Consider the following 21,176-nt stretch of genomic DNA (forward strand, 5'->3'; position numbering starts at 1 on the left):
TCAAACCCAGCACACGGAGTTACATCTGCCAGCTCAGTCACTCTTACTATCTTTTTAACATTGTGTGAGAATGACGCACCAACTCTTCTGTTTTCATCAGAAGCCTTACATTCATCTTTGCCGTCTAGAACAGCTCAAGTATCTTGCAATGTTTCTCCCTACACAATCACCCTTCGGTGAGGGGAGAGAAAGAATACACTGTAGAGCCTAATCTGTTACCAGCCATTACAGTTGAGAACCTTTCCTTCTCCAGAACCTGCCTCTTCAGGTCTGCCTTTTCCAGAGTTAGAAACCACCAAGAAGAGCTAGGTGTGTTTAACCTAAATAAAATTAAGGGCTCCTCTTCTGCCACGGACAATATTTTCACTTAAAAAGGTACAGCAAAATACATGCTATCAGCGTAAGATTTAATCAAAGTGGAAAAAAATATAAATTACTTTCTATTTTAGAAGACGATGCTTGAAAGCTGTCAAATCTAAATTGGTTTTACTTGGCTTTTGACCTTTCTGCAACAAAGCACCTGAATTCAGAGGCCAGTTCAGTATCTTGTGTACTAGTGGAAAAGTTAACACGCGTACCCTCTGAGCACTTTACAATCAACTCTTTGGATCTTCAGAGAAAGGAAGAGGCACAAGATACAGATTACAACACCAGGAAGAAAACTCAAACCAGAATTAAGATCTTAGATCTGACAGACTTTTTTAAAGGCTATAAAGAGGACTAAGCTGCACCAAGGATTTCAGTACAGTGTAATAGATTTTTTTTTTTTCCTCCAGAGAACTATGGGAAGCTGTGCACATCGGAGTACCAGCAAGACCTTTACACACAGTGCTCCCTCAAACTGTTGGGACTGTGCTTATGCCCAGCTCTAGATAGTGACAATGCTCTAGATAATTCAATGCATGCTATGGAAGAAGTTCCCACACTTCATCTAAATGGCATTATGTTTGATGCCAAGCAGTTCAAAGGACTCAATGCAACCCAAATTGAGGCATGGTAGGGTAGGAAAAAGCGTGCACACACACACTTGTAATTTCGATGCTACAAGATACTTTGTACTCAGAATATTACATATTCTGTCATTTCAATAATTCAGAACACTGCATCATTTATGCAGGGTGATTTAAGTCTACATTTGATTAATGATAGAAGATGATTATAAATAAAGTTATTTTAATGAAAACCTTTGGCTAGACCTTTGGAAGCAGCCGTCTGACCTCTCTACAGCTGTGAAAATGGTAAATTTCAACACATATATATACATAGATATACAGACACATAAATTTATATATTTATGGCCTAGGTACTGAAGTACCTAATCTCCTTATGCTTGCATGGAAATAAAATACTGGAATACTAGAGGTTCCACAGATTTGTCTAAATTCTGATACATTTTTTGAAAAATTTGAAATACTGGAAAAGAGTAACTCATTTTCTGCACTAACTATAGATGCAGAGAGTCAGATCCTCTCAGCATAAATCAGCATAAATCTATTGAAAATGGTGCTAATGGAAATAGTGATTTATACCAGCTGAGGTTCTACCCCATACCATTTACAATTGTTCGTAAAGATTTTTAGTGCCAAACACTGTCTACATTTATTTGCTCAAGCGGTCCTGCTAATTTTAATTGAATCAATTCCTTAAATTGAGCAGGGTTTAAGCCTGTATTCTTCTTGTATGACTTATGTACAATGATATCGTTCTGCAAATATATCAAATAACAAAATAAACACTGATCAATAGGAACAGAAACATGTATTTGTTTTAATTTTGGAGCCAGTTAGTTTATAGTCTATATTACCTGTAGTTTGTAGTTTAAGTGATAGCACTTCTGTTTATACAAACTTCTGTTAATGTCCAAAAGAGTAATTTGGGTGATTTAGGAAAGAGGCTGTTTAAAAATACAAACATCCACAACTTCTCTTCATTCCTACATGTTTTCTTCTGAAATGATTCATACCTCCTTTTCTAAACCTATTTAGCTTATGCACATTGCTTTAGCAGCGTTGAGTTCCTACAGCTATGTTGCTTCTGAAGCTGTACGTTCTTATTTCAGCAGAAAGCTCATTAGCCACACTGAAATAAAAATATACTACTCAGAGAGGCTGTTTCCCAACAGCATCCACAGTTACAGGGCGACAGCTTAAATCATCTTTGAAATACACACCACTCTTGTCTCTCAGCTCCTTTCAAATTTGAATTGTGTTACGCATTTTTATTCTTGGGATGTTAACCTTGAGTTGTATGCATGAACCAAAATAGGGGCACATAGCAAGTGCTTCAAATACCTCCCCAACCCCACTTTCCCCACCCAAACATCTGGAATTCTTCATGCTTTTGGCAGAGTTATCTTCTAAACCAGAAAACCCCAGAAGAGAAACTGACTTGGATCAGGTTTGTCACATGCAGTTTGGATGGTCAGCAGAAATTCACTCAAGATCACAAAATCTGTTGCTCCTCTGAAATTCAGAAAACTATTTTCAACAGGAAGACTTGGCACTGCTTCTAAGGTCTGAGTTTTCAGTGCCTTTCCTCTAGGCCTGAGGCAAATCTCAGTCGATGAAAAGAGCAAGCTTTAACTTACAAAGGAACTTGATTTTTTAAAAAAGTATATTGTTGCAATGAAAGCATGCAATATTACAGGTAATTAAAAATCAGCACAATGCTCTGCAGCACTTAAACAAAAAAACTCCCAGCTTCTGCACAATAACTTCCAAGTGACATACAACCAATCTCAGGATAGTTTCTTCACAATCATAGCTAGACTTTCTTAATGCTGTTTTTCTACATTTACTCCATGTACAAAACAAAACTCGCATTTTATGTACTGAACAATGGAAAATGATTACTGTGTTATAAAGTGGGAGGGTCTGAATTGACTGCTGAAGCTGATGGAAAGTGTTTTAAGCACATTATATTTTATCATGCTAATGTCTTGATTACCTCCTGGAATTGCAATTTCAAGTGAGTACATTAGGAGTAGGTGGAGATTTTTAATAGGAAAATATGCTTACAGCCAGAGAGTCACAAAAGATGGCTTCAGCTGTTCAGAAAATTAAGATATGACTCAAAAGTTACAGCAAATTTATAAACCCAAATTGACACCTTAATACTATTATTATTTGTTCAACATAACAATAAAACAGACTGACTGAAACTCATACGAGTGAAACATAGAAGACAGACACGGCAGAAACAGACATATTTATACACACAGGGGGATTTACTTCCAAAATCAATTTTTAAAAGAGTCCCCAAAAGACTTTTCTTTAGTGCACCACTGTTAGCCTCAGTCTCTTTTCCTACCTATTACAGCTGGAGTGGAGACCAATGAAATACCCTGTTCAATCACTCTGTTATCTCTTTTGGGGAGCATCCAGACCTACACACCGTGCTAGTTGCAACCATGACCCTCAATAGCAATATATTCTCTTTGTTAAATTCTTATTTCTGACCTTCATTGGAGACCGAGTTTCTCAAGCAGCTGTTATTGTTGGCACAGGAGGCGGAGCGATAGCACCTTATTCCCTTAAAGAGAAAATACCTGATAAAAATTCTAAGACAAACTTCCTTTTCACTGTTTTGGCATAACATCACTTAAACTCCCCTGATATTCTCAAATTATTCTCTCGATGTATATTAGCAGAAAACAGGACCTTCCACTTAAATCATTGGATGATTAAATAATAAAATAGGCCGATACCCTGGATTAAGAAGGTGTTCTGTCCTCAGAGCTGCAGCTGACCTTTTTGGTGACCTGAGCAAGGTCACTTCATTGCTGTCATCTCTGTCCTCCTCCTGCTTTTGTCTCTGTCAGCATTTACTGTAAGGTCTGTGCGATAGGGGATGGTTCTTACCATGCATTTATACAGTGCCTGTCACACTGGTGTTTCTGTTTTTACTGGACATAAACAAAAAATTGCAAGACTGTTTTTAAAAAAAAAGAAAAAAAAGAAGAGGTACAAAGCTGACCTTTTCATTCCTTTATCTAGCTTGTGTACAGTGCCTTAGACTACACTGTTGTGACTTGGTCATGTGCATTAGCATTACAATAAAATATCCCAATTTCATACATGCAAGAACCATGGGTTCAGAAATAGCATATTGATCAGGTTGTATTGTAAATATAATATGACACAGAGTACAGATCAATATACTGCTGCGCCTGCTACTACAATGCAGAGTACAATCAAATCATTATTTTTAGACCTACTAACTACGGGAGCTTAATTTCACCATTTTAAAGGTGAAGAGAAGGTTTGAGAAACAATCTCATTAGTGGCCGCTGTGTGAGCCCATGTCAGTGTGCAGAGGTAGCAGACAACCAGCCATGCACAGGCACCCCACGAGCCCATTTTCCGTTCATGGGCCTGAGGGGTGGGAACTGCGCTGATCCCCCCATGCCCTAAGCAGTGGCTCTCTGCAAAGGCAGGAGTGCCTTTTCTGCCAAGCTTTCGAGAGCCGCAGAATGTTTGGGGAAGGCTTTGAGCAGAGGTTTACTCTTGTCATCATGGTGCGTGTCGCCCTGCGAGGCAGGCTGGGTTCAGTTCCTGCGCTGACACCTTGCATTCAAGACAGAGAGCCTAGATGAATTTCTTCTTGGTGTAGCTGCAGACGGGATGACACAGGGATGGATTACAGGGCAAAGAGACCAAAACTTGCTCCAAACAATGCCGTGGCTCTTTCTCTGAACATCTCCTGTTTTCATCTTCTCCTAAATTTGAGAAAACTCAATTAAACTCAATGGGACTCAGTGAACTGCATTTCCTCTATCAAGGGCAACGAATCAAAGAACTGAACAAACCAGCACTCTAGGAACTGGAGAAAAAAAAAAGCAAACCAGAAAGATAACCAAGATTTAAAAAAGAAAAACAACTTCAGTAACACCTCTGAAATCTTTTCTAAAGAGCAACTGCTAGGACAAGTTTATTCCCTCCCGTGCTGTTACCTCTCTTGAAGTCTGAGATTGTCAAGGCCCAGGGCTCATGGTCAATCTTCTGACCACCAAGGTCTTATCCAGACTGCATCTGAACCCAACTGCACAAGCTGCAGTGATTCGCCCGAAGATTCATGAACACAGAAACGATCATCTGTAAACGTCCTCTCTGATGTAGAAGCCACTGCTTTTATTTAGTTAAAACTGGCTTCAAGTAATTGTCTTTTCTGTTTTCCTAAACATTCATTTCTGGTGTTTGAACTTCATTTCCAATGTTCTAACTTCAGTAATTGCCGCTTTAATCTTTTGCAGCTTCACATGTTCTTGGTAATGGAGAATAATAAATGTAAATGTAACATTTAGGCCATCAGTAATTTATCCTGGGAGAGCAGTTCAAAGGGAGCATCAGCTTGAAACTATTGGTTCGTTTGTGAAGTTTGAGGCAGGAGACCCAACTGTCATCTGACTTCAAGGAGCCTTTGTATGGGACTAATTATAAAACAAAGCCACCGGACTGGTACTGATTAGTTATTTATATTTTTGATGAAGTTATCTGCAATTATTTTTTGATCTCTAATTAGAGGTGACCTCTAAAGCAGGGTTTTGCTTCATTTTCCAGAAGAGCAGCTCAGGAATTATTCAATCACTCACTTAATATAAATACCATGTGATCTTAACACTCCCTAGAGTTGATTCTTAGTTAACAAAAGAAGAAAAACATCTGATTAAGTTCAACAAAGCTGGCTTTGCTGAGTGACTGACGGCTTTTTTAAAATATGTCACACAGATGCAAAATATTTTCTAGTAGTATCTACAGCGAGTCATGACACTCTCTTTTAAATCCTTCATAATTTGTGATACAGAATTAACAGCTGTTTTTAAAGTAAAATATAACCCATGGGGAATGGGAGGAGAGGACGAATCCTGACTCTTCAATTTCTGACATTCTCAGACCAGGAAAGGAAAGGTTCCGTTTTAGTCATTTAAATGCTAATATAATTTCATGACCACCTGTCACTCCATAAAATGTTTTCCATTGCCTTAATCACATTCTGCTCTCCTCAGCAGAAAATTAGCTGATGCTAAAATACCAAAAGGTTGTTAGGAAAGTTTTATTTTCCATGTATAGATCATTTGGTATATAAGAGTGATCTACTTAGGGCAATATCTTAATCAAATGCTGATGTATGCAGCAGTCACTTTCTCTTACTAGGGAAGAGAAAACAGCCTGATGTGTTAAAACATCTGCAACAGAAGTGTATATATAGCTCTGTATCCCTAACTTCCAGTACTTTCAGTAGTGAATGCCAAGTCCATGGGATAGAACAATATTCCTTCAATCACAGTGTGTAAGATGACTCTGATTCAACCTTAGAGAGGCTTCTCCGGAAATGGAGAAGCTTTTCTATATTTTAGGAAAACAACATACACAAGCTGTCTTCTCAACGTGTTTCTTCTCTTTACAAGTAAAGTGCATTTTCAGCTGTTTTGACTAGACACTCTTTTCAGGTAGTTAAGTAGAAAAAAAAAATTAAAATGCTCAACCATATCTTTAAGAAAAATAGAAAATAGCAAATACACCAAAACATAGCTGGAAGGAAGCAAGTGATAAGAACCTGGAAGTAGCAGTCCAGCAGATATTGGAGAGATCTGCTTTTGTAACACAGTAGAAAGGTTTTATCTGATAAACACTGATAGGTAGTTTCGTCCATGGAGGTTATCCAATTAGAGCAAAAATGCTGTGCTATGTCTTATCATTTGCCTGATCTCTTCCCATCTGACTGCCTTATTCAAAGAAATATTTGCCACCAAGTCTTGGTTTACAGTAACTGTTAGTAAAATGCCCCAGCAACATACTTTTTTGGAACTGTAGACTGTTATATGTATTGCTTCCCACTCTTCTCATGTGAGGATATAAAGTAGGAAAGTACCTTTACCTGAATCATCTTCGAAGATAACATATATAGTTCTTAGTGCAGTAGAAAAATAATAATAAATATTATCCTTATTCTTAGCAAAAATAATGATAAATTCAACCTTAGAATTATAACAAAAAACTTAGTCATATTCTTCCAGTGAGTTCACTAGTTGGACAGGCCAAATATAATAAAATGGATTAAATAAATGCTGTTAAATTTATTTTAGCAGTGGGATTAACCATATAATGATAACATGGTTAAATTTAATCCATTAATACATATCAAGTGTTACTCTCCTAACGTATACTAAAAACAAAGTCATATTTAACCACATTTATTAGAATCATCTAAGATGATGCTCTTTCCTGGTACAGAGAAACCCAAAGACTGAAAATCTTGTTTTCAGGTTGTCATCCTCCTCAAATATTCTTCCTATAAATATTAGCTCAGAATGGGTCTTCAGTCTTCCAGATAGTGTTCTTCTGCAGACACAAGTACCATTAACCAATCTCTACCAACGTGTGCTAGTTTTGGCTGGGATAGATGTTAATTTTCTTCATAGTAGCTAGGATGGGGCTGTGTTCTGGATTTGTGCTGAAAACAGTGTTGATAACACAGGGGTGTTTTAGTTACTGCTGAGCAGTGCTCACACAGAGCCAAGGCCTCTTCTGCTTCTCACCCCACCCCACCAGCGAGGAGGCCGGGGGGGCACAAGAAGTTGGGGGGGGACCCGGCTGGGACAGCTGACCCCAACTGACCAGAGGGGTATTCCAGGCCATGTGGCATCACGCTCAGCGTATAAAGCTGGGAGAAGAGGGAGGAAGAGGGGGACGTTCGGAGGGATGGCGTTTGTCTTCCCAAGTAACCGTTACCCGTGATGGAGCCCTGCTTTCCTGGAGATGGCTGAACACCTGCCTGCCCATGGGAAGTGGTGAAGGAATTCCTTGTTGTGCTTTGCTTGCATGTGCGGCTTTTGCTTTACCTGTTAAACTGTCTTTATCTCAACCCACGAGTTTTCTCACTTCTACCCTTCCGATTCTCTCCCCCATCCCAATGCAGGGGGGAGTGAGCAAGTGGCTACGTGGGGCTTAATTGCTGGCTGGGGTTAAACCGTGACACAATCACTGACAGCAGACCAACCCAAGTTCCTTCTAACTCTATTACTATCCTTAAATTAACAGCATGGCTCAAGCAGTTACTACTGCAGCTAGTACAGGCAACACCCTAGTTTGGGCTTTGATCTGTAACAATTCAATGACATGGCCTTATTACTGATGCAACAAATTCTAGTTCTTTTTAATGGCAAACCTACTTCATTATATTTGAGTCAGTTATTAATTTCTCATATGAACTTGAAAACAAAAAAGACCTTCCAAGGGACTGGATTTTTTCTAAATTCATACTCCAGTGCTTAAAGGTGCAAATTGTTCCCAGATATTCCTGAACAGCCCTGCAGTTTTAACTGTAACTGGTTTTATGACTACATTTAGAAATGGCTTGTAAGTTTTCTTTAGAGATTTTTCTTTATGTTTTAGAGGAATCATGCACCCAATGTGCAAAAAATAAGGTAATTTTCCAGGCTCCTTCAGACTTTCGTTACTATTGATTTGTTTCCATAACTATTACAATGAATCTTAATTTTCTAGTGGAAACTGCCCTATCAAAGCATTGCTATCCATCTCTAACAAAAAAATCCTGACTATGCAAGTCAAATGAGTTTTTTGGGGTTTAGGGTTTGGGTTTTTTTTTTGACGTGTTACAAGTCTTAGATCCAATAAGATTATTAGAAAAAGCCCATGGCTCAAATTTTGCAAGCAAAAGTGGACTGTGTTCTTGAACAAAGCTATGTGATTCTTGCAATAGAAGCCACACTGGTTTTGGAGTTAATAGTTGTTTTGAAGACAACCTGACAGCATTTTGACAGTCCCTTTAACACACTGTAGTTTCTCATTCTAAGGTCTTGAAACAATGTAAGAAACTACTGAGTACTGCAGAATCTCGCACTTAGAGTTTTAGCAAATGTTACAGACAGTTTCATCGGTGTCTTTCACACTACTGGGAAACAAGCAAAGGCTCGTAGTATCTTTTTCATCCATTGGTAAAGAAAGCATAAGTTAGGCTTCATGGGTATATGAGAACTCTGGGTTCCTTTAGCAAAGATTCTGCAAATGTAAGATGTTATGATACTGTAGTTTTGTGACAACAAATTTTCTCAAGTGATAACACTGTTTTCACAATGTGCAGCATCTCAGTATTGAGATGTTTGTTCTACTTTGTTATTTACCTTTGCTGCAGTGCTTCCTATCCTTAGGAAGAAAGTGGTACCAACAGAACATGCACATAAAGCACTCGGGTATCACAGTGGTAGATATTAAAAAGCCAAGGTTTGCCAAAGCACTGGAATAGTGATCTCCTATTTATAAAATGCTGGTGCCACTCTTCTCTCCTATGTGACTGCTGCAGTGTAACCTCTGGCAATTCTGGACTATAGCTGTAATTGTAAATTTTCAACAATTTCTGCAGTATACTTTGAACAGGTATTTATTATGCAGACCACACACACTCATGCTTATAAATGCGATGGTGTTGTACATAAAGTATTCATCTCTGTGAGTGTCTGATGGAAGTAATATGAAGAGGCACTCTGTTACATACTTTTTTGTACATATATGGGGGAAAACAACATAACCTATTTTATAGTAATCTAAAATAACTTTTCCTTCCCTAAAAAAGAAACTACAGGACACGCTCCAGCTTTTAAGGCTCGGAGCTAGTGCTTGATTGCACCAAGGCAGCTGCCATCTCTCTTTTCAGAGGTATCAAGCAGAAAACTCGCATCAAAACAAGCTTGAACTGAATATCTGATTGGAGGTAAACTGTAGCCTCATTTTTCCCCTATCAAAATGGCAGTCTGAGGACAGCACAGTTTTAGTATTTGCATACTACACAGATGTTGGTATTAATTATTTCGTGAATCCTGAGAGAGATCAGCAGTGTACAAAGAAATCAATGTACTTACGCTGTCAGAAACAACTCTGAAAGAAAAGACAGTAAACATAGATTAAATTAATCTGGGAGGTCCATCCAGTGTAGTCAAATACAACACACGATTTGAATGGAAGTGCCTAATTGACTGGTATTGAACACTTTTTTTTTTTTTTTTTTTTTTAAAGGTTTATCATATATATCCAATTTTGCAGATTTACAAAAACTAAAGCAGTGCTAGTCCAGGAGACCGGGACACAACAACCTGAGATGATCAAGCAAGTGGAATCACTTTTCAAAGTGAGGTAGTTTCTATCACAACCTGGGGTTAGCTTTACTGAGCTACATTTCCCAAGCTAAATCTTTTGCTGAACCTGTGCTGGGAGGTCAGGCAGACTTCCAAGTGAGGCTGTGAGAAATATTTCCTGGGTTAGCAATTAAAATAAAATTAATTAAAACAGAGCTCAAAGTTTGAGTGATAATGAGACTATAGGGAAAGAAGAAAGAAACGGGTATTTGTTTCACATAATCTCCAATGAGGGTTCACATTTCCTTCCTCAGTGAAGATGGTAGTATCTTTTAATTGATTTGACTGACCATCAGAGGAGTAGCCAAAATTGGAAATTGTGAGCAAAGCCTACTCCAAAATATGAAAAAAACCAAGAACAGCTAAAATAATTCAAGATCAAAGGTCCGGCTAGCACAGTCTACTCTGTCTTCAACAGTATCTAGAAGTGGATATCAAGGCGAGGGTGGGTCGGGGAGTGGGAAGCACACACCACCCACCTTTCCTCCAGCATCCAAACATTTTCTGTTCTGGGGATTCCTTGGCCAGATATAGTTTCTAGGTATTGAGTAAGCCTCAACAGCTTTATCTTCTCGGAGCTATCTGGAAACTATGCAAACTTCCAGCACTCCTGGGTGTCCTTTAGCAGTGACTTCTTAAACTCAGCTGCTTTTTACAGGAAGAATTGTCTTAATTTGTTTTGAGCATGGCTCCTCCCAGGTTCACTGGATGGCTCCATTTTTGTATCAGAAGCAGGAATGCCCTATCCTGCTTCTCCAAATAGCTTCTCATTTTATAACCCACTCTCACCTCCCCAGATGTTTCTTTCTCAGGCTGAAAAAAACTTATCTAATCAGTCATTCTTTAGAAGGCGGCCACACTTCCCCAGTATAACTGACTCATACTTTTGACGTGCAAAGAAAGATCAGAGGACAGTTTGCCTGTTCTAAATTCCTCAGAAAAACTAGTTTGAATCATTATATCCTAAGCTGCTTGTCTCCTGTGAGGCACTCACTTAACAATCTATTCTTTTACAGGATTCAAAACATACAGTCCTAATACCTAGGCCATTTTACCCTACTGAAACCATGAAGAGAATAACTCCCATGTAACTCTCAAAACCTCTGATAAATCATTTGCACTGGTAGAAATGATTTGCAAACTGTCCTTGTTTGCTGTATTACCAAGCTGTGACAAATACATTTGCTATTACATTGCAGAGTGTATTTCTACATTCCATGGAGCTGAATGTTTCTGCACAAAGATCTTCAGTCCACAGAGCACCAACATCAGCACGTTAACAGATTTTTGGCTCATGCTCTCACAAGGGTGTGCACTCTGACAGGGTTATACTGGAAATATAACACCCAGCTCTTGCTTTTGCCTCTGTCCACAATCACACTGGAGACTCAGGCAGTGGAACTGCACTCTGATCCGCTGTTGGGGCTAGGATGGAGGAGGAAGTAACCCACAGGTTTTGACTCAAAAGCACTGCTAGAAGGTACTGTGGTGGTGCATTTCCCTCCCCCCGCTCTGGGCCACTCTATGAACTCGGGGAGTCTTGCTAGGTCTTAGCATTTGTGTAATGAGTTGGGCGGTTAAGCATCCCTTGACTGTACCAGGAACTCTTGCCTGGCTAAAACAGGGAGCTGCACTGGCCATACCAAGGACTCCTGTTGCCTGGCTGAGGCTGGGGACGGGAGTAGGAATAGTCATTTCCTGACAACCTTGGGACATATCTCAGTCCTCCGCTGACAGCCTTGGAGCATCCCGTTTCTGAATCTTGAGTCATTCTCGGACAGCCCCAGAGCCTTCCTTATCTGAATCATAACTCATGTGAAACGGTACCAGTACTACTGGAATCCCAGTAATCTGCTGATGACTAAAGCCAATCATCTCCCGGACCTATAAGCAGCGGTACTAAGTGAGACCCTTTGAGCTCTCCTGGACCGCCGCGCGCTGTGACCAGCATCTCCCTCCGAGCAGGACGCCTGTCAGAGCTCGCAAACTCTCCAGTTTGCAAAAATCGGAGCTCTGCTGCCGAAAGCCGACACGACTCGGGCTGATACTCTCCGCTCCTTGAGGCTTGACCTTCGCCCATTGAGAAAGATGCTGAAGCATTCAACGTGAGTATTTTCACTGAACTCGAGGAGAATTTTTAACAGGTATACCTCTTTTGCTTGCTTATGTATATCTTAGTGCCTTTATGCACGTGTATGCGTACTAACCTGAATATTCTATAGCAAGTATATCACAAGTTACTGCTTTTCAAATCTATACTTGCATTACTGCCGTGAACTTTCTTCAACCGTGCATGAATCTCAGGCTGCTGTTATACTTGCAGTCCCTTTAGATATAAACCATTGACCAAGTCTGGGACTAGGAGTCGATCCAGCCGCACCTAAGCTCTGACAGGAGTTCAGAGAGCAAGGGGGTCTTCTCTGAACCTCGTGACTCAACGGGAGGGTCTCCCTTACCCTTTTTACATTCCTGATCTCTGTACAAATCATGAGAAATCAATCTTACACTTTTGCATCTTTGGTCTCTGAATAAATAATTCTAGTTTAATTCTAGCTTGATTTTCCTTTGTATGTTTCATCCATGTATTAAGTAATAGAGTGAACCTTGCCATTGAATTCTGTGAAGTTGTGCTTTTTAAAAATTTCTATTAAATCATTTTTGCTAATACCCTTGAAGGTGATTCTTTAAGCGGTCCAAGCCACTCCATTTCCTGACAGGTACGCATGCCCTGTCTTTGCCTACTGCCCTTCCCAGTGACATGAATCAATATATGGGGCCTTTGGAACAAATCTATATATTGACTATAAATATTCCAGGCGAAGACATAGTTTTCCTTAAGTTCCCAATTTCGTGTTCTGAACTTATAAAGGCTATACTGCATCTGCAAAAAGCAGCTATATATTTAAAAAATAGCTTCCACTGGAGAACACCTTGGATTCTATTTAGAGTATCTGTATGGGGCGCTGTTAATGCATCACTTTCCTCACATGTGGAATTCTACAATTCCAGCTGTTAATTAAATCACTGTATTCTCAGTTTAAGCTATCTTAGCATATCTGACTCATACTTTCAGTGTGCAAAGAAAGATCAGAGGACAGATTGCCTACTCTAAATTCTTTTGAAAAACTAATTCAAATCGTAATATCCTAGACTGCTTCTTTCCTGTGAGGCACTCACTTAACAATCTATTCTTTTACAGAAGTCAAAGAGCAATTCAATTTTAAAATCACAGACCTTGAAATTTTACAACTAGCCCAATTATAATTTTAAAAACTCATGATTTAACCATTACAGTATACCTAATTAGAAATGTCACATAAGCCTAATTTATATAAATGCTACTTAAATTACAATGAAATGGGTTAGTTTTCAAGATAATGATATGTAAAATGTAACTTAATCATTTCAAACACTGAACTTTATCCCTTTAACTCTTCCTATTTACTCTCCTTTCTTGGGTTGAAGTGCAAGTTGGCCATATTCTTTTCTCCATCAATGACAGGGTTGAAGTGCAGTATTTTGTGATTAATGGAGATTAAACCCAAAATTTCTGTAACACAGAAATGGGAAGATGCTCTAGTTCCTATGCTCTGAAGCATATCTGTCCTGAAGTGCAGACACTGCCCATCACCATACTCAATAACATTGTCAATATTGGTTTTAGTACAAAAATAGAGAATAAGGAGATACCATTTCAAAGAGATACTGTGAGGATAGACCCACAGAAGTCTATGAATATTTGGTTATTGTTGTTTGACAGTAAAAGAAACTGCCTGGCTTTCGCTCTGCGCAGATAGATGGCTCAGCTGACTACATTGATAGCTTCAGTTTTGTAGGTTAATGTTGAATGCTAAAATATATTACATCATTTTGCTGCCTTCAGAATAACATATTTTTACAGATAATATTGGAAAACATTTAATATTTTCATGAACAAAAATGTTAAGATCCCTTCACAATTACTGTATAACAAAATAGCATTTCTTCTGCTTTGAGTGATGATTTTCTTCTTTCATATAATGAGCTGTCATGATTTTCTTTATTACTTCTCTTTTACTGAGCAGGAAGTTGCAATCTAGTAGGTGCCTAGGTTAGCTTGTCCCCAGAGCAGTATTTGATATGCAAAATATATCTTATTAGTTTTCAATTTGCCACTAGCTTAGTTAGGAGATGCAGTTAAAATTCCTTAGCAGCAGGTAATACTTCTGTGTTATAAAATAGTGTTGTAAGTGATGTGTGAAGAAAAAACATGATGCAAACTTAACTTCATCAGGTTTTACCCAATTTGCAGTTTGTATCACTCATGAAAGTCAGTAGAAAGTGGAATGCAATTTACCCACAAATCAGACACCAAACTGAAAAAGCAAGGACAGTTTATTGTCAGCACATTTAATCTGTCCCAAGGGATGGAGTGGGAGCCAGTAAGGAGATAAATTTATGGTACATTGGTCCTTTTGTCTCTGACACTAATCAAGAAGGAGAAGGTGAGGATGGCTACCGTTGTCTAATGGTTGAGGCAACAATGTGGAGATTCAGCAGTTGAAACATTTTTACTATACTCTGAATAGAGAAGCTATTTACCTGTGCAGCATCAAATAAAACTTCTGGGAATGAAAATCAGACAGAGGTTTAAAGATGTGATTTGAGAAACTGGGGCAAAAAAAAGGATAAGACAGATGAAGAGATCCTCCAGTGGGTGAACAAGTTTCCGGTACTGCAGAATAAGAAGGGGAAATGAAGCTCAGCATTTAAAAACTGAGAAAGCAGATTTCTTCTATAAGGTGTGGGCTCCTCAACTAGAAGTCACAGTACAAAGATATGGATTTCTATTTAATAAATTATACATAAACACAATGGCCCTCAAAACTGGGGTAAAGGCACTCCCAAAATTACTCTGTCAAGATTTTTGTGATGGACATAGAGGAGTATTCATGCTACTGTACTTGATACAATTTTCCTCTGGAATACTGTGTGCAGTTCCTGTCACCCTAGAATAGGTCATTTCAAACTGGGAAAAATACAGAACGGTTTCCAGGACAAAAAGAGAATGAAGAGGCTATTTTATGAGAACAGACTAAAAGAGCTTGCCTTGTTTAGCCAAGCAGAAAGTCGAGAAGGCTACAGTTGCTCTCTCCAAATACATCAAGGGGGTAAAACGAAGGGAGCAAGAGGGGTTATTGAATCTAGAAAGATAATAGTAGTTGGAGAACAAATCATTAAAACAGATCACAAAGAATCTTAAGTTAGAAGTTAGTGATAAAGGACCACCAACAAAGTATGGCTTTGAAAGAGAATATGCCAGCAAAGTTACAGTGGCTGAGGTTCACTGATACAAAAGATTCTTTCTGGATCTAGTTCTTACAACTCATCTTTGAAGGGGGAGATATAGCTCAGCTGAATTCCTGAGAAATTTCTTGAAAGCATGATTTGATTTTCTTCAGGTGCTAACAGTCCAGTAACATCCACAAGATAATACATTTCAATAATTACATGTTTTTCTACCCTCAAAACTAGCAGAATGCCACTAAAAGCTACAGGAAAACCATCTTCGGGTGTCATCAAGCTCTTGGTCCCACCAACACTGTCAACAGGGAGACACATTTCCGTGCAGATCCAGCTATGCTGTTTGTTTTTGCAGAGTAAAACGTGGGTTCCCTCCATGACCAGATGCTACTGGAAGCAACTTGATGACATCAGCATCCTACCATCAGGATTTCATCAGTTGTCTTGAGGTCAGTGGCCATTCCTAGCACACAAAATACTTCCCCAGTCTTTGAGATTATACACAATACACCTGCTGGTCACATAAATATCCCATTCTGTGTGGCCTACTATATATGCAGGTATATAGCATGCTTTTTGTTTAAATGATGACAAAATAAGCAATGATGGTACAATGAAATAATGCCAAATGTTCCATAAAGTCAATAGGCTTGAAAATGAAGAAAAATATTACTTGAGTGAATGACTCTAAGGCACAGTAAATACATTCCTTTTATTAGTTGTTTACAGTTGTGGCAATAACATGGGTGTGCAATAATGTTGTATATGTTTAGTTGCTGCATGGAAGATGTATTGCCACAAGCTATTTGCAGCTGACAGCCCCGGCAAAACAACATTTGTAATGTGAAATCGGCATATAAAGGGGCTCATCCTCATTAAGTATGCAACAAGGCATGACAACTCAATAAAATATAGGGATGCTCTTAGCAAATGTCAGATCTGTCTGCCTCTTGACTGATTATAATCTGTACTCTTACATGCTTGTGCACCTGTACTGGGTCATTTTTTTGATGATATCACTGTAAGACTCGTGTTTTGCAGATGATTTGGCTCAGCGGGCTAAAGCCAAGAAGATTAGAAGGGACATACAAAGAAGGTCTGTTGGCTGACCCTATTTTATTTCTTCTTTGCCACACTATGTGAAAGAGACATTTACTCCAAAGTACTACATGCATCAGCTACACACAGAAACTCAAAAAACTGTAACTGAACGACATATATCTTTCTGTTAATACAACAGTATACTACTTAATAGGTACTTTTTGATTTACATTATAATCTCTAGACCGAGGTGAAGAATGAATGATTTGCATGAAGTGATTCAGTAAGTCAGTGCCAGAACCAGAAGGAGAATAAAGCAATCCTAATTAATGAGTCACAATTACAGTCACAACACACCAGAAACATAATAGGAACATTTTACAGTGTGTGTAGTGAAGACAGTGGATCTAAAGTGTAAGCTTGCTACAGTAGGAATACTTTGATAGTCCCATCCTAAAAGAAGGATTCACATGTTTGGAGTACCAAGGACAAAAGTTTTCAAGAAAATACTAATTCAGGATTGTGAGGTTTTGTTTAGACTGTTGATTTCAGGTCATTCTTCTCTTCAGGCACATGATCAGTTACCGTGATTTACAATAGTTTATAGGTATTTGCAATGCCACTTCCATTGCAGGTCTTACTCCCTGTCTTTTAACGTTGGGTATCACAACTTCAACGCATCTTGGGAGACAGAGTCTGGAAAGAGAGTAGGTAACAAAGATATGGCCTTGGTCCTGAGGAAGTCCCATCACATCTACTATTAGGTTTTCAGATAAAAGCAGAGATGAACTCTGGCCTGACCAGATTCACTTCTTGCACATCCATTTCAATTAAAACTAATTTCTGACAGAGCAAATCGGGTTTTTCGTTTTGAAACTATCCTGTTTTGTTGAACTGCCTTGCATAAGCTGCACATGTAGCTCATCATTACTCATAACTTAAACTATTTAATCTTTCATTAGCTTCCTAAGTACCTAGATACCAAACAGCTAGAAGTCGTGGCTTTTCTAGAAAAGTCTGACACCTGATATTTGGGTGACTATTGTCAGATATTGCTACACATTGAAAATTTGGCAGAGGACAACAGGTCCTTGCCAATCTTTCCTTTAATCACTTTGCTGCTGAGTAAAGCCACATGCTTAGCCTTGTAGCCACCACATTGGTGATAAACATTCCTTCATATTTAGAGTTCCTATATAACTCCAGGTAGCAAAAAGTTGCAATGAAATGGATGTCGTCTCAGGGATAAATGCTCCCAAGTCATTTTCAGTCACACATATAAGCTTGCTGTGTTCAACTCTCTAGACAGCAAAATAAAAATACTAAGTAATGAATTCAATGATACAGTATAGCTCTCTTGATCCCAGGGTCTCTATTCACTGGATAAGAATAACAAGAGCGAATTTAATGGCAAAAATCCTACTTCACAGTAGTAGGGGCAGGGACTTGGAGGAAGAGGGGAAATAATCATTAGAAAGTATTGGACCAGATATATTCTCCAGCTGATCCTGGAGAGTGTCCAGAAGGAGAGATCTGACAATAAAGATCTGATTCTAGAATTCAGATGCACAACCTTCATCACATAAAACAGCCAGCGTCCATTTGGAGTGATAAACCATGAAATTAGTTTTAAAGAATACTTACCGGGTTTTGGTCCCTGAATAACTGATGGAATCATCTTTAAAATAATAACTTTCTACAAGTCATTTAGAATGTAAGCTTTTGCTAAAAAAACCTTCATGAATTAAGATTTCCAAGGGTTACCAAGATTTTTTTTTTTTTTTTTTTTGTACTTATACACTCTTGCGAGATTGAAGGTAGCACTCTCCTGCCTGGCCGTTAATTATTTTTATTATATATCATACACTTTAAAACATTTTCTGATTCACTTTTCTTTGTAAAGAGATGTAATTGTTAGAACATGTTTTTTATCTCACTGCAATTTTCTTTTAATTATTAACACTGGAAACTCTATGTAATATCCTGGCATTTATTATTTTTCTTTTTGGTATGGGAAATTAAATTGTATATGAGATCACGCAAAAGCAAATGTGAATTTTAGAAATAAGAGTACTATGGTGACTACACAGAAAGTTGCATTTAGTTAATTAGGTAACTGGGAGTATTTTAGTGATTTAGAGGTAAATTGAAAAGTGCTTCTATGCATGTGCTCCTTCCATGGCACAGTGTAATTATCAGTAGCAATACAGAACAGGGTTTCTAGTGCATAGGGAACCTGACAGAGACAACTTGTTAGTCAAGAGTATATTCTCTCCCAAATATTAACATGCACTAAAAGTCGAACCGTGAAGATGATTTCTTCGTACTTTAAAGGGATTAAACTTGCTGAGGATTTCAGCCAGACTAACACCCCAATCCAAAGCGACAAATAACAAATTTCCATCATCAGTGGCTTGGGCACTGATGTGAGGGCTTGGGCACTGATTTTTGCGTGAGGGAACACACAAAAATTGGAGTGGTACAGACTGACCTTCCAAAACATGACTAAAATCATAGACCTCAGATGGGCAGAACTGTCCTTCCTCTGGGCTGTAATGCACATCCACTCCTCGGGCGGGCGTCCCAGCCTGTCTCCACATCAGAGCTACCTCCAGCAAGGCAGCAAACCAGAGCACCGCCTAACGTAGCAGGCTACAAGAGAGATGGGGATCGCATGTGTTGGGGGCTCAGCAGCTGATCCTCAGCCCTGCTTGCAGATAACTTTGCAGATTTTTTCCCTAAAAGCCAAGACAATGCTTCCTTCTTACCTTAGCAAGGATACAACATCTCTAAGAGCTTACAGTGGATGTTAAATAACAAAATTCTCTAGAAAATTAGGCAGGTCAGTAATCAATCTGTGTTACTCTGTTCAAGTAAAGAAGAGAGTATGAAGGATAGAACACATGAATTACACCATTTTTTGATGAAATGATTTAATATTTTTCATTTTTATTATCCTATCTTTCAATTAAAGTGGTATCTTTCCATGAGGAATTAGAATTATTAGATATTTGGCTTGCGGTCTTATTTCTAACTCTTTTTTCTGCTTTTCATATTAGCTGATATACTGATGAGTATTACACTTATAAAATTCTATGACATGGATCCTACCATTCCATTACTTCAGTGGAACAGAACCGGTGCCCGCCCTGTTATAGCCAAAAGTAAGAAGAAACGGCTTTCACATTTAATTCATTAAACTGGTGTGACAAGCACCTATTTAACCAACTATGGTGGCTGACTGTAGTGTAAAAGCCTTTAAAATAGATAAGCTAAATGAGTTTTACTTTATATAGACTGGTGTATGGCTAAAATTATCTATAATATAGAATTTGGAAAATGCTATACTGCACTGCATCAGCACTAATTTGAAAGACCCTCACAGCTAACACTCAAGATTTGCATCTCTGAATAAGTGTGAATGCTGATACATTAAAATGAAATCAGGTTAGTGTCATTTTTGCAGAAGGGCTTATAGAAGAACAACCACGAGCAGCCCCATATCAGGACTGCTCTCAAACAGCCACTAACTACCGCTCCCACATAAAAAAGACTGATAAGGATCATAAATTAGGACCCAAAGTATTTCAGTCACACTACCTGCCTTTTAAAATCACAGTTAAGAAAATGCCAGTGGGATGGCATTTACGCAGTTGTGCACCGTAGGCAGGCTCTCCTAACCCTGAGAAGTCAAAATGCACTGCTGTTCTCAACTCCTCCTGCAGTTAGGGCACAGTTTCACTTTGCCAGTGAAGCCATTCTCTCTATAAGAGAAAGGGGTTTAAAAGGCTGCTGTCTTCCGCTACGCCAAGCTGCTCATTTTTGTCTGTATAGAAAAGCTGAGATAATCTGCGATAATTTGACTATTTGTGGGCTTCACCACAAACACCAGGTGCAAAATGACCCATGTTAAAACAAACAAACAAACTAACACCCCCCCCCCCCCAACCAACAAACAACCAAGTCTTCAAACAACCCTTTGGTTTTTAACTTTTGCCTGCATACATCTGCCACTTCACTAGCTGTCAAATAATTTACATACACACACCACTGCCCAGCAGTTTCTGAAGAGTTTTAGCCTGAATCAGTAAGATGCCTGTCCTACACACACAAGACAATAAGGAAGAACATTTTACTAAGGAAAACTGTCTAAAAACCTGCTAGCTGCCTTCTCTCGTACTTTTATGGCAGCTGATTACTTGCACAGTCAATAGTCCTTCCAACTATGTTAGCTCATTGTTTATGTAGTAATTAACTGAGGAGAAGAGCGCAGCAGTTAGCAAACACCCATTTTGTAACAGTGCATTTATTGGTCACTAGTAAACGATTAGCAATATTCACAGCGATATCTGCATACTCCTAATGTCTCAGAGCAGACAGCTGGGGCTACAAAGGGAAGACATGAAGCTTGTGTCACTGAACTTTAGCTTTGACCTTGATCACACATGAATAAATTTGAAGTTCTGCTTTCAACAGTGATTCTTTGGGGGAAATCTGCTGCTAAAACATTTGCAATACGTAGAGAAACTCAAGCCAGAATGACATAGATGCATTAGATATTAAAATATGAACGTGCTAATTTCTACATCTTCTAAAATTACGTATTAAATGATTTGATACAGTGGATGAGTGTTTTTGGAGAAACAACACTCATAGTTCCTGAAGATCTGGGAACAGTCTGCATTGAAAAATATATCTGTGG

This window comes from Accipiter gentilis, chromosome 1, assembly GCF_929443795.1.
Source record: "Accipiter gentilis chromosome 1, bAccGen1.1, whole genome shotgun sequence".
NCBI classification, from domain to species: Eukaryota; Metazoa; Chordata; class Aves; order Accipitriformes; family Accipitridae; genus Astur; species Astur gentilis.